The sequence below is a fragment of the Choloepus didactylus genome, chromosome 10 (genome assembly GCF_015220235.1).
Source record: "Choloepus didactylus isolate mChoDid1 chromosome 10, mChoDid1.pri, whole genome shotgun sequence".
NCBI classification, from domain to species: domain Eukaryota; kingdom Metazoa; phylum Chordata; class Mammalia; order Pilosa; family Megalonychidae; genus Choloepus; species Choloepus didactylus.
Window position 1 is genome coordinate 54,546,174 of NC_051316.1, and position 14,067 is coordinate 54,560,240.

General features: G+C 38.5%; 1 pseudogene; it reads right to left on the reverse strand.

The window, feature by feature from the left end:
* Positions 1-13,032: 13,032 nt before the first annotated feature.
* On the reverse strand, positions 13,033-13,753 carry LOC119545197 (annotated as a pseudogene).
* Between the last annotated feature and the right edge of the window lie 314 nt (positions 13,754-14,067).

Genomic DNA, 14,067 nt, shown 5'->3' on the forward strand with positions numbered 1-14,067 from the left:
ATTCAACATTGTGCTGGAAGTGCTAGCCAGGGCAATCCGGCAAGACAAAGAAATAAAAGGCATCCAAATTGGAAAAGAAGAAGTAAAACTGTCATTGTTTGCAGATGATATGATCTTATATCTAGAAAACCCTGAGAAATCGACGATACAGCTACTAGAGCTAATAAACAAATTTAGCAAAGTAGTGGGATACAAGGTTAATGCACATAAGTCAGTAATGTTTCTATATGCTAGAAATGAACAAACTGAAGAGACACTCAAGAAAAAGATACCATTTTCAATAGCAACTAAAAAAATCAAGTACCTAGGAATAAACTTAACCAAAGATGTAAAAGACCTATACAAAGACAACTACATAACTCTACTAAAAGAAATAGAAGGGGACCTTAAAAGATGGAAAAATATCCCATGTTCATGGATAGGAAGGCTAAATGTCATTAAGATGTCAATTCTACCCAAACTCATCTACAGATTCAATGCAATCCCAATCAAAATTCCAACAACCTACTTTGCAGACTTGGAAAAGCTAGTTATCAAATTTATTTGGAAAGGGAAGATGCCTCGAATTGCTAAAGACACTCTAAAAAAGAAAAACGAAGTGGGAGGACTTACACTCCCTGACTTTGAAGCTTATTATAAAGCAACAGTTGCCAAAACAGCATGGTACTGGCACAAAGATAGACATATAGATCAATGGAATCGAATTGAGAATTCGGAGACAGACCCTCAGATCTATGGCCGACTGATCTTTGATAAGGCCCCCAAAGTCACTGAACTGAGTCATAATGGTCTTTTCAACAAATGGGGCTGGGAGAGTTGGATATCCATATCCAAAGGAATGAAAGAGGACCCCTACCTCACCCCCTACACAAAAATTAACTCAAAATGGGCCAAAGATTTCAATATAAAAGAAAGTACCATAAAACTCCTAGAAGATAATGTAGGAAAACATCTTCAAGACCTTGTATTAGGCGGCCACTTCCTAGACTTTACACCCAAAGCACAAGCAACAAAAGAGAAAATAGATAAATGGGAACTCCTCAAGCTTAGAAGTTTCTGCACCTCAAAGGAATTTCTCAAAAAGGTAAAGAGGCAGCCAACTCAATGGGAAAAAATTTTTGGAAACCATGTATCTGACAAAAGACTGATATCTTGCATATATAAAGAAATCCTACAACTCAATGACAGTAGTACAGTCGGCCCAATTATAAAATGGGGAAAAGATATGAAAAGACAGTTCTCTGAAGAGGAAATACAAATGGCCAAGAAACACATGAAAAAATGTTCAGCTTCACTAGCTATTAGAGAGATGCAAATTAAGACCACAATGAGATACCATCTGACACCGGTTAGAATGGCTGCCATTAAACAAACAGGAAACTACAAATGCTGGAGGGGATGTGGAGAAATTGGAACTCTTATTCACTGTTGGGGGGACTGTATAATGGTTCAGCCACTCTGGAAGTCAGTCTGGCAGTTCCTTAGAAAACTAGATATAGAGTTACCATTCGATCCAGCGATTGCACTTCTCGGTATATATCCGGAAGATCGGAAAGCAGTGACACGAACAGATATCTGCATGCCAATGTTCATAGCAGCATTATTCACAATTGCCAAAAGATGGAAACAACCCAAATGTCCTTCAACAGATGAGTGGATAAATAAAATGTGGTATATACACACGATGGAATACTACGCGGCAGTAAGAAGGAACGATCTCGTGAAACATATGACAACATGGATGAACCTTGAGGACATAATGCTAAGCGAAATAAGCCAGGCACAAAAAGAGAAATATTATATGCTACCACTAATGTGAACTTTGAAAAATGTAAAACAAATGGCTTATAATGTAGAATGTAGGGGAACTAGCAATAGAGAGCAATTAAGGAAGGGGGAACAATAATCCAAGAAGAACAGATAAGCTATTTAACGTTCTGGGGATGCCCAGGAATGACTATGGTCTGTTAATTTCTGATGGATGTAGTAGGAGCAAGTTCACAGAAATGTTGCTATATTAGGTAAGTTTCTTGGGGTAAAGTAGGAACATGTTGGAAGTTAAGCAGTTATCTTAGGTTAGTTGTCTTTTTCTTACTCCCTTGTTATGGTCTCTTTGAAATGTTCTTTTATTGTATGTTTGTTTTCTTTTTAACTTTTTTTTCATACACTTAATTTAAAAAAGAAGGGAAAGTTAAAAAAGAAAAAAAAAAAAAAACAAGGAAAAAAAAAAGATGTAGTGCCCCCTTGAGGAGCCTGTGGAGAATGCAGGGGTATTCGCCTACCCGACCTCCATGGTTGCTAACATGACCACAGACATAGGGGACTGGTGGTTTGATGGGTTGGGCCCTCTACCACAGGTTTTACCCTTGGGAAGACGGTTGCTGCAAAGAGAGGCTAGGCCTCCCTATGGTTGTGCCTAAGAGCCTCCTCCTGAATGCCTCTTTGTTGCTCAGATGTGGCCCTGTCTCTCTAGCTAAGCCAACTTGAAAGGTGAAATCACTGCCCTCCCCCCTACGTGGGATCAGCCACCCAGGGGAGTGAATCTCCCTGGCAACGTGGAATATGACTCCCGGGGAGGAATGTAGACCCGGCATCATGGGATGGAGAACATCTTCTTGACCAAAAGGGGGATGTGAAAGGAAATGAAATAAGCTTCAGTGGCAGAGAGAATCCAAAAGGAGCCGAGAGGTCACTATGGTGGGCACTCTTACGCACACTTTAGACAACCCTTTTTAGGTTCTAAAGAATTGGGGTAGCTGGTGGTGGATACCTGAAACTATCAAACTACAACCCAGAACCCATGAATCTCGAAGACAGTTGTATAAAAATGTAGCTTATGAGGGGTGACAAGGGGATTGGGAAAGCCATAAGGACCACACTCCACTTCGTCTAGTTTATGGATGGATGAGTAGAAAAATAGAGGAAGGAAACAAACAGACAAAGGTACCCAGTGTTCTTTTTTACTTCAATTGCTCTTTTTCACTCTAATTATTATTCTTGTTATTCTTGTGTGTGTGCTAATGAAGGTGTCAGGGATTGATTTGGGTGATGAATGTACAACTATGTAATGGTACTGTGAACAATCGAAAGTACGATTTGTTTTGTATGACTGCGTGGTATATGAATATATCTCAGTAAAATGAAGATTTAAAAAAAAAAAAAAAAAGACATAATGCTGAGCAAAATAAGCCAGGCACAAAAAGAGACATATTGTATGTTACCACTAATGTGAATTCTGTGAAAAATGTACAATGTTTTATACTGTAGAATGTAGGGGACCTAGAGATACCAATTAGTGGAGGGGGAATGATAATCTAATAAGAACAGATAAACTATGGAGGGTAATCTCAATGTTATGGGAATGCTCAGGAATGATTATGGTTTGTAAACTTTCTTGGATATAGTAAGATCCTGTTGGAAGCAATAGAGTTATTTTAGGTTTTTTTTTCTCTTATTCCTTTGTTTTCTTAGGGGTTGTTAATTTTCTTGGGGTATGGTAGGAACATGTTGGAAGCAATGTAGTTATTTTAGATTATTTGTTTTTCTTACTCCTCTGTTTGGACATGGTTTATTAATTTTTCTTGGGGTATGGTAGGAACATATTGGAAGCAAAGTAATTATTTTAGGTTATTTGTTTTCCTTAATCCATTGCTTTGTTTGAAATGTTGTGGGGTTTTTTTGGTTGTTGTTTGCCTGTTTGTTTTTAATTTTTTGATAAACAAAGTTAAAAAATTGAAAAAAAATCAGTAGAAAAATGGGAGTAAAAACTAAATGACAAATAGGGTGGGATGCGGGGATGGTTTGGGTATTCTCTTTTCACTTTTATTTTTTATTCTTATTCTGATTCTTTCTGATGTTAGGAAAATGTTCAGAAATAGATTGTGGTGATGAACGCATAACTATATGATCGTACTGTGAACAGTTGATTGTATACAATGGATGACTGTATGGTTTATGAATATATTTCAATAAAACTGAATTAAAAAAAAAAAAAAGGCATCCAAATTGGAAAAGAAGAAGTAAAACTGTCATTGTTGGCAGATGATACGATCTTATATCTGGAAAACCCTGAGAAATCGACGACACAGCTACTAGAGCCAATAAACAAATTTAGCAAAGTAGCGGGATACAAGATTAATGCACATAAGTCAGTAATGTTTCTATATGCTAGAAATGAACAAACTGAAGAGACACTCAAGAAAAAGATACCATTTTCAATAGCAACTAAAAAAATCAAGTACCTAGGAATAAACTTAACCAAAGATGTAAAAGACCTATACAAAGAAAACTACATAACTCTACTAAAAGAAATAGAAGGGGACCTTAAAAGATGGAAAAATATTCCATGTTCATGGATAGGAAGACTAAATGTCATTAAGATGTCAATTCTACCCAAACTCATCTACAGATTCAATGCAATCCCAATCAAAATTCCAACAACCTACTTTGCAGACTTGGAAAAGCTAGTTATCAAATTTATTTGGAAAGGGAAGATGCCTCGAATTGCTAAAGACACTCTAAAAAAGAAAAACGAAGTGGGAGGACTTACACTGCCTGACTTGGAAGCTTATTATAAAGCCACAGTTGTCAAAACAGCTTGGTACTGGCACAAAGATAGACATATAGATCAATGGAATTGAATTGAGAATTCAGAGATAGATCCTCAGATCTATGGCCGAGTGATCTTTGATAAGGCCCCCAAAGTCACTGAACTGAGTCATAATGGTCTTTTCAACAAATGGGGCTGGGAGAGTTGGATATCCATATCCAAAAGAATGAAAGAGGACCCCTACCTCACCCCCTACACAAAAATTAACTCAAAATGGACCAAAGATCTCAATATAAAAGAAAGTACCATAAAACTCCTAGAAGATAATGTAGGAAAACATCTTCAGGACCTTGTATTAGGCGGCCACTTCCTTGACTTTACACCCAAAGCATAAGCAACAAAAGAAAAAATAAATAAATGGGAACTCCTCAAGCTTAGAAGTTTCTGCACCTCAAAGGAATTTCTCAAAAAGGTAAAGAGGCAGCCAACTCAATGGGAAAAAATTTTTGGAAACCATGTATCTGACAAAAGACTGATATCTTGCATATATAAAGAAATCCTACAACTCAATGACAATAGTACAGACAGCCCAATTATAAAATGGGCAAAAGATATGAAAAGACAGTTCTCTGAAGAGGAAATACAAATGGCCAAGAAACACATGAAAAAATGTTCAGCTTCACTAGCTATTAGAGAGATGCAAATTAAGACCACAATGAGATACCATCTAACACCGATTAGAGTGGCTGCCATTAAACAAACAGGAAACTACAAATGCTGGAGGGGATGTGGAGAAATTGGAACTCTTATTCATTGTTGGTGGGACTGTAGAATGGTTCAGCCACTCTGGAAGTCAGTCTGGCAGTTCCTTAGAAAACTAGATATAGAGTTACCATTCGATCCAGCGATTGCACTTCTCGGTATATATCCGGAAGATCGGAAAGCAGTGACACGAACAGATATCTGCACGCCAATGTTCATAGCAGCATTATTCACAATTGCCAAGAGATGGAAACAACCCAAATGTCCTTCAACAGATGAGTGGATAAATAAAATGTGGTATATACACACAATGGAATACTACACGGCAGTAAGAAGGAACGATGTTGTGAAACATATGACAACATGGATGAACCTTGAAGACATAATGCTGAGCGAAATAAGCCAGGCACAAAAAGAGAAATATCATATGCTACCACTAATGTGAACTTTGAAAAATGTAAAACGAATGGTTTATAATGTAGAATGTAGGGGAACTAGCGATAGAGAGCAATTAAGGAAGGGGGAACAATAATCCAAGAACAGATAAGCTATTTAACGTTCTAGGGATGCCCAGGAATGACTATGGTCTGTTAATTTCTGATGGATATAGTAGGAACAAGTTCACAGAAATGTCGTTATATTAGGTAACTTTCTTGGGGTAAAGTAGGAACAGGTTGGAAGTAAAGCAATTATCTTAGGTTAGTTGTCTTTTTCTTACTCCCTTGTTATGGTCTCTTTGAAATGTTCTTTTATTGTATGTTTTTTTTTTTCATACAGTTGATTTAAAAAAGAAAAAAAAAAGTTAAAAAAAAAAAAAAAGGGAAAAAAATATGTAGAGCCCCCTTGAGGAGCCTGTGGAGAATGCAGGGGTATTGGCCTACCCCACCTCAATGGTTGCTAACATGACCACAGACATAGGGGACTGGTGGTTTGATGGGTTGAGCCCCCTACCATAGGTTTTACCCTTGGGAAGACAGTTGCTGTAAAGGAGGGGCTAGGCCTCCCTATATTTGTGCCTAAGAGCCTCCTCCCGAATGCCTCTTTGTTGCTCAGATGTGGCCCTCTCTCTCTAGCTAAGCCAACTCACCAGGTGAAATCACTGCCCTCCCCCCTACGTGAGATCAGACACCCAGGGGAGTGAATCTCCCTGGCAACGTGGTATATAACTCCCAGGGAGGAATGTAGACCTGGCATCATGGGATGGAGAACATCTTCTTGACCAAAAGGGGGATGTGAAAGGAAATGAAATAAGCTTCAGTGGCAGAGAGATTCCAAAACGAGCCGAGAGGTCACTCTGGTGGGCACTCTTATGCACAATTTAAACAACCCTTTTTAGGTTCTAAAGAATTGGGGTAGCTGGTGGTGGATACCTGAAACTATCAAACTACAACCCAGAACCCATGAATCTCGAAGACAATTGTATAAAAATGTAGCTTATGAGGGGTGACAGTGGGATTGGGAAAGCCATAAGGACCACACTCCACTTTGTCTAGTTTATGGATGGATGAGTAGAAAAATAGGGGAAGGAAACAAACAAACAGACAAAGGTACCCAGTGTTCTTTTTTACTTTAATTGCTCTTTTTCACTTTACTTATTATTCTTGTTATTTTTGTGTGTGTGCTAATGAAGGTGTCAGGGATTGATTTAGGTGATGAATGTACAACTATGTAATGGTACTGTGAAAATCGAATGTACGATTTGTTTTGTATGACTGCGTGGTATGTGAATATATCTCAATAAAATGAAGATTAAAAAAAGTAAACAAAAAAATGAGACTGTATAATACAGTGAATCTTATGGCAGATGATTACTGTGGTTAACAACACAAATATTAAAAAGTTCTTTCATGAACTGGAACAAATGCACCTAACTATTATAAGGGCTTAATATTAGATTGGTATATGGAGAAAAGTACACCTATTGCAAACTATGGCCCATAGTTAACAGTAATATTTAAAATTCTTTCATCAACAGTAAGAAAAGTACCACACCAGTGCCTGGGCTCAATAATGGTGGGGATTAGGGGTATGGGATGTTTGGGTGGTTTTTTGAGCAATGAAAATGTTCTAAAATCGATTGTGGTGATGACTGCACAACTATGTGCTGATACCGTGAGTCATTGACTGTATATTTCAAATGGATTGTATGGTGTGTGAATATATCTTAATAAAATTACATTAAAAATTTCAAAAAATAAAAAAATTAAAAGGGACATTATGGGGACATAAACAATTGGATTATAGAATGAAGCTTTATATCAATATTATATTTCTTATACTTGATAACTGAACCTTAAGGTTATTATATAAATGAATATCCTTGTTCATAGGAAATGCATATGGTAGTTATTATGTGTTCAAGGAGTATAATGCATGCAACCTGCTCTCAAATGCTCAGGAAACAGCTGACAGACAAAGAGGGGGAAGGAGGGAGGTAGGGAGGGAGAGAGATAGAGATACAGATCCATACATAGAGAGAGAGAGAAAAAGGAAGGAAGGAAGAAAGTAATTCTGCAAATGTGGCAAAATGTGAAAATTGGTGGATTCTTGTTATTTGGGGGGATATGTTAGAGTTCTCTGTAAGGGGTTTGTTTTATTTTTGCAACTGTCCTGATGTAGGGGCATAAGGCAACTTTTTGGGTGATGGAAAAAATTCTGTAACTGAATTGTGTTGATGGTTACAAAGTTGTATACATTTGTCAAAACTCAAACTGTTTACATAAAATGGATGTACTTAGTTATATGTAAATTACACCTCAATAAATTTGGCTAAACAAAAAACAATGGGGATTGAAATGGAAGTCAAAACTACAATTAGATGCTGTATAATACCCATTTGATTGACAAAAATTTAAAAAGTTGACAATAAAAAAACTATTTAGATATATGTAAATTCACCAAGCAGAAGTTAGCACATCATAAATTGTCTCCATTTTGAGCTGAATGGGAACCTTATCTGTAAGATCTCCCTCATGCTTACAAATCTAAAACCACGAAATGCTTTTTAAAATTGATAACAGTACTTTCTGTTCCAAATAATTTATTGTCTGAAATCAACCAACATAACAATTGGAAAACCAGAATAAATTCTATTAAGGATATTCAGTGATGGGTAAGCATTCAAATATAGGAACTGAATGCATTCAGATATTATGACAAAAATGGGGGGAAAGTAACCATTACTGAGTTTCAGAAACTTTATGCAAAACTTCATTTCATTTGGTTCTTGTGGCACTATGAGTGGTATTCTAACCCCCTTTTCAGATAAAGAAACAAGGTTCAGAGAAATTAAATAAGTTGCCTAATTTTATATTTGCAGGCAATTAGTAGATTCCAGATTCAAACTCAGGTCTATCTGGTACTGAAGCCCATGTCGTTTGCATCCTGTTACATGCCATCATTAAATCTGTGTTAAACAGACTGTTTACTAAATGGATATGGACTAATTATATAGGATTTCTTGATCATGCAAATCAGTAACAAATGTAAGCATGTTTTCAACTCGAAATTGGAAAGAAAACCCACACACCTTTCTATAAAATGTGAATATTTTCTTTCTATCTTTCTTTTTCTTTCTTTCTTTCTTTCTTTCTTTCTTTCTTTCTTCCTTCCTTCCTTCCTTCCTTTCTTTCTTTCCCTTTCCTTCTCTCTCTCTCTCTCTCTCTTTCTTTCTTTCACCATAAACTATTTATTGAAGAGTTGAAATAAAACACTTATAAAACCTTATCTGGAGTGGGAGATCTAAGATGGCAGCATAGAGAGGAGTGGAAGCTAGGTAGTCCCCCTGGAACAACTAAAAAAACCAGAAACAACTAGTAAATAATCCAGAATAACTGCAGGGGGACAGACATGACCATCTACTCATCATACACCAACCTGAATTGGGAGGAATGTCTGAGATCACAGCATAAAATCTGTAAGTAAGAACTGCGGATCCAAATCAGGAGACCCCTCCCCCACAGCCTAAGCTACAAAGCCTCCTGGTGCTTTCTCCCAGTGAGCGAATATAGGTCAGCTGAGCTCCAACTGGGGTTTTAATTAGTGACTGTAAACTGCTCACTATGAGGTACGAATCCCCAACAAGTAGACAGAGGCTTTGGGTGACGACTGACCTTGGAGAGCCAGAGGGTTGCCTCAGACTAGCTCTGTTCCTTTTTTGACTCAGTGGAGAAAGCCTCGGCCATTTTCAGTTCCCAGTTCTGTGACCCAGACGGGAGTGTGGCACAGGCAGAGAGAGACTATTGAAATGCTAATGACCTCCCTCTAGGGCGTCTATCTTCTCTAAGAGGAAAGGTGTGGGGCCCAGCTCTACTACCTGCCTTTCATTCAGAACTTACACCAGTCAAGAATTATAGGCTAATCTTTGCATCAGGCAGAGAGCGTCCCTACACAGCCCGGCAGCCCAGGGCTTCCCTTGAGGGAGAGCGCGCACTTGTGACATAGCACAGCCTTCCCTCAGCAGAGGTCCTGGAAGATCACAGCTGAGAAGGGGAGCCCGCTCGGAAAACCCAGGGACGCTACATCAATGCTGGTGGTCTGTGGGTCCGCGACAGAGAAAATCTGGGGCAAAACTGAAATGAAGGCTTAGACTCTTGCAACAGCCTTGAATCTCCAGGAACACCTGGGAGGTTTGAATATTAAAGCGGCCCTGCCTCCCTGACCACTCAGACACACGCACCATGTTCAGGGCGGACAGCTCCCACAACAAATGCAAACTGAGTTCACCAACTGAACCCCGCAAAAATCATTTCCCCACACACCACAGAGACAGAGTTGGGGAGAACTGACTTGAGGGGTATAGGTGACTCACAGACGCCATCTGCTGGTTAGTTGGAGAAAGTGTATGCCACCAACTTCTATTTCTGAAAAATTAGATTGGTATTTTTTTTATTTACAACTTGAAAGAACCCTATCAAGCAAAGCAAATGTCAAGAGGCCAAAAACAACAGGAAATCTTAATGCATATGATAAAACCAGACGATACGGAGAACCAGATCCCAAACACCCAAATCAAAATATCAGAAGAGACACAGTACTTGGTGCAATTAATCAAAGGACTACAGTCAAAGAATGAGAGCATGGCACAGGATATAAAGGACATAAAGAAGACCCTAGAAGAGCATAAAGAAGAAATTGCAAGAGTAAATAAAAAAATAGAAGATCTTATGGAAATAAAAGAAACTGTTGGCCAAAATAAAAAGACTCTGGAGACTCATAATACAAGATTAGGGGAAGTTGAACAACGACTCAGTGTCCTAGAGGTCCACAGAACAGAAAATGAAAGAACAAAAGAAAGAATGGAGAAAAAAAATTGAAAAAATCAAAAAAATCAAGAAGAATCTCAGGGATATGATAGATAAAATAAAACATCGAAATTTAAGACTCATTGGAGTCCCAGAAGGGGAAGAGAAGGGTAAAGGTCTAGAAACAGTATTCAAAGAAATTGTTGGGGAAAACTTCCCAAACCTTCTACACAATATAAATACACAAAGCATAGATGCCCAGTGAATTCCAAATAGAATAAATCCAAATAAACCCACTCCGAGACATATTCTGATCAGACTGTCAAATACTGAAGAGACTGAAAGCAGCAAGAGAAAAGCAATTCACCACATACAAAGGAAACAACATAAGACTAAGTTGTGACTACTCAGTGGCCACCATGGAGGCGAAAAGGCAGTGGCATGACATATTTAAAATTCTGAGAGACAAAAATTTCCAACCAAGAATACTTTATCCAGCAAAACTCTCCTTCAAATTTGAGGGAGAGCTTAAATTTTTCACAAACAAATGCTGAGAGAGTTTGCCAATAAAAGACCTGCCCTACTTCAGATACTAAAGGGAGCCCTACCAACAGAGAAACAAAGAAAGGAGGAAGAGATGTAGAGAATTTTAACAGACATATATAGAACCTTACATCCCAAATCACCAGGACACTCATTTTTCTCTAGTGATCATGGATCTTTCTCCAGAATGGACCGTATGCTGGGACATAAAACAAGCCTCAATAAATTTAAAAAAACAAAACAAACAAACAAAAAAACCAATTGAACATATTCAAAGCACAATCTCTGGCCACAATGGAATACAAATAGAAGTCAATAATTTTTGAATTGTAACTCCACTGTTTACTTCCTACATCATATAAAATACACAAACTCTAATGACAAATCAGTGGTTTTGAACTCAATGTAAAATATGTAATTTTTGACAAGAACTATATAAAGGTGGGGGAATGGAGGAGTATAGGTACATAGTTTATGTGTCCTATTGAAATTAAGTTGGTATCAAAGAAAAACAAGATTGTTATGGATTTAAGAGTTTAATTTTAAGCCCCACAGTAAACACAAAGAAAATATCAGAGAATATGACCACAGAGATGAAAAGTAGAGTATGGGTTAAGAGAAATGGGGGAAGGGGCAATGGGGAGTTAAGAAATGAGTGTAGGGTTGCTGTTTGAGGTGAAGGGAAATTTCTAGTAATGGATGGTGGGAAGGTGATAGCATTACAACATTCTAAATGTGATTAATCCCACTAATGGAATGCTAGGGAGGGGGTGGAATGGGAAGATTTAGGCTGTATATATGTTTCCACAATTGAGGGAAAAAAAAAAAAAAAGACAGTCTAAATAGATGACAATTGAATGCCAAGGATGACCCTGGATGGGATCTGAGGATGGAGGACAGGAGGCTCAAAGGGACACAGTTGAGACATAAGGAAAAGGAAATATAGAATGTAAGCTTTGTATCATTGTTGAATCTCTTGTACTTCTTAGCTGCGCTTAATGGGATTGCATAAAAGAATGTTCTTGTTCATGGGAATTGTATATGTGAATTATAGTGTTTGTTCAAGGATGTTGCAGCTAGCTTTCATATGTTCAGAAGACAGAGCAATAGATGATGGATGATAGACAGGGAGAGAGAGAGGGAGGGAGGGAGGGAAAGAAATAGCGGTGTGACAACATGTTAAAGATAGTGGATTGGGGTATCGGGGGGGGTCAGGGAATGCTGGAGGTCTGTGTATGGAGTTTGTATTGTTTTTGCAACTGTTCCTATAACTTTGAATTTATTTCAAAATAAAATGTAAAAAAAAATAAAATTAAAATTAAAAAAAAAACTTATCTGATAGGGAAATAAAACCAGAATTCTTCTGAGTTCCTCCAGGGCAATGTAAATCACAGGTTAAGAGACCAGTTGAAATCAGGATATAAATCACTGAATAGTTTCTTCTGGAAAGACTTAGGATAAATCAGCAAGGCCCTTTAATAAGGAAACTAAAAGAAATCTCACCATTTGGGAAAGAGTACATTGTTATTCCCCTAGCCAAGGCCACCAGTCAAAAGAAAATAAGTGGTTGTGACAATTATCTGGCCCCCAAACTTCCTTCAGCTTGTCTCTTGCTCGACTTTGGAAAGCGGACTGGGATTGATTTAGAAGCTGGAGACTAGTTTGACAATGGGAAAATACCAAAATTCAAATTCTGAACCCATCCTTTGATTTTGATTTATTAATGCCATAGGTTCTCGGGGCCTCTCATGTCTGGAAAATCCTCACATTTTAGTGTCACCACCATGAGGGGCATGGCTGCTGCCACAACTGTGCATGTGATCGTTTGACTGCCTGAGATGGGAAGTGCCTGGCCAATACCATGTTTCTGGAAGAGATAAGGAAGAGATGAGAGGAAGACAAAGGTGCCAGTCCAGGAGGTGATCATTTAGGGCTTCATGCTACAAGTGATTTTGGATTTCCGAAGATGAAACAAATCTCTCCAGCACAGGGCAGGTACAGGTCACAGCCTAGGACCTGGCTGGTTTTATCAATCTGGCAGTTCAGGGTCAGTGCAAAGGACGTCCCCAACACCTGAATCACATATACACAGACGGTGATGATTCTGATATATAGGTAATTGGAATAATACTACCATTCTATTTTCATGTAGCAACCCTTAACTTGTGGATCTTTGGGGCAAGATTCTGGTGGGCCACTGGTCCAATCACTTGTGCCATTTATATAGCAACATTGCAGAAACAACTGGATGGAGTCCCAAGCTACCTTGGTGCTGTTGTCTGAGTGGTAATGCTGGATGCTTCTGGTCAGACCCTCAGCCACATTATCACTCAGCTTCTGTTCATACACAAACAGCAGGATGGCCAAGGTCACTTCAGCAAGGGGGATAATCAGCAGCAAAGAAAGAATGACATAAACAAGCACTTGTTCTCTTTGATGGAGCCCATGCAGCCCAGGAAGGCAACCACCATGATAATGGAGCTCACAATGATGAGCACATTGCCCAGCGTGAGGGAGGGGAAGTTATGGAAGAGCACCCTGAAGTTGTTGTGGATCAGGAAATAGATTCCAAAGCCCAAAACGCAGCAGCCACAGAACCAAAAGAGCAAACTGAAGACAAGACATACTTCAGCAATTTCAAACTACTCATGCCCATGCTGGGATATTCTTGCCTTTTTGCAGGTACCGTTCCTAAGTCCTAAAGGCAGAATTTTGTGATTGTCCTTGAGGTGGCCACGACAAAGCTGGTGACAACGGATGTCCGGGATTATTTGTAAAAATGTGAATATTTTAATGTCAATAACCTTTCCTCTTCACAGGCAATGTCTGAGTTGGCCAGGTTGCTATGACAAATACCATAAAATGGGCTTGCTTAAACAACAAGAATTTATTGACTCACAGTTTCAGGAATCCTAAATCAAGGTGCCGGCAAGTTCCACAAGTCCATGCTTTCTCTTTGAAATCTGCAGC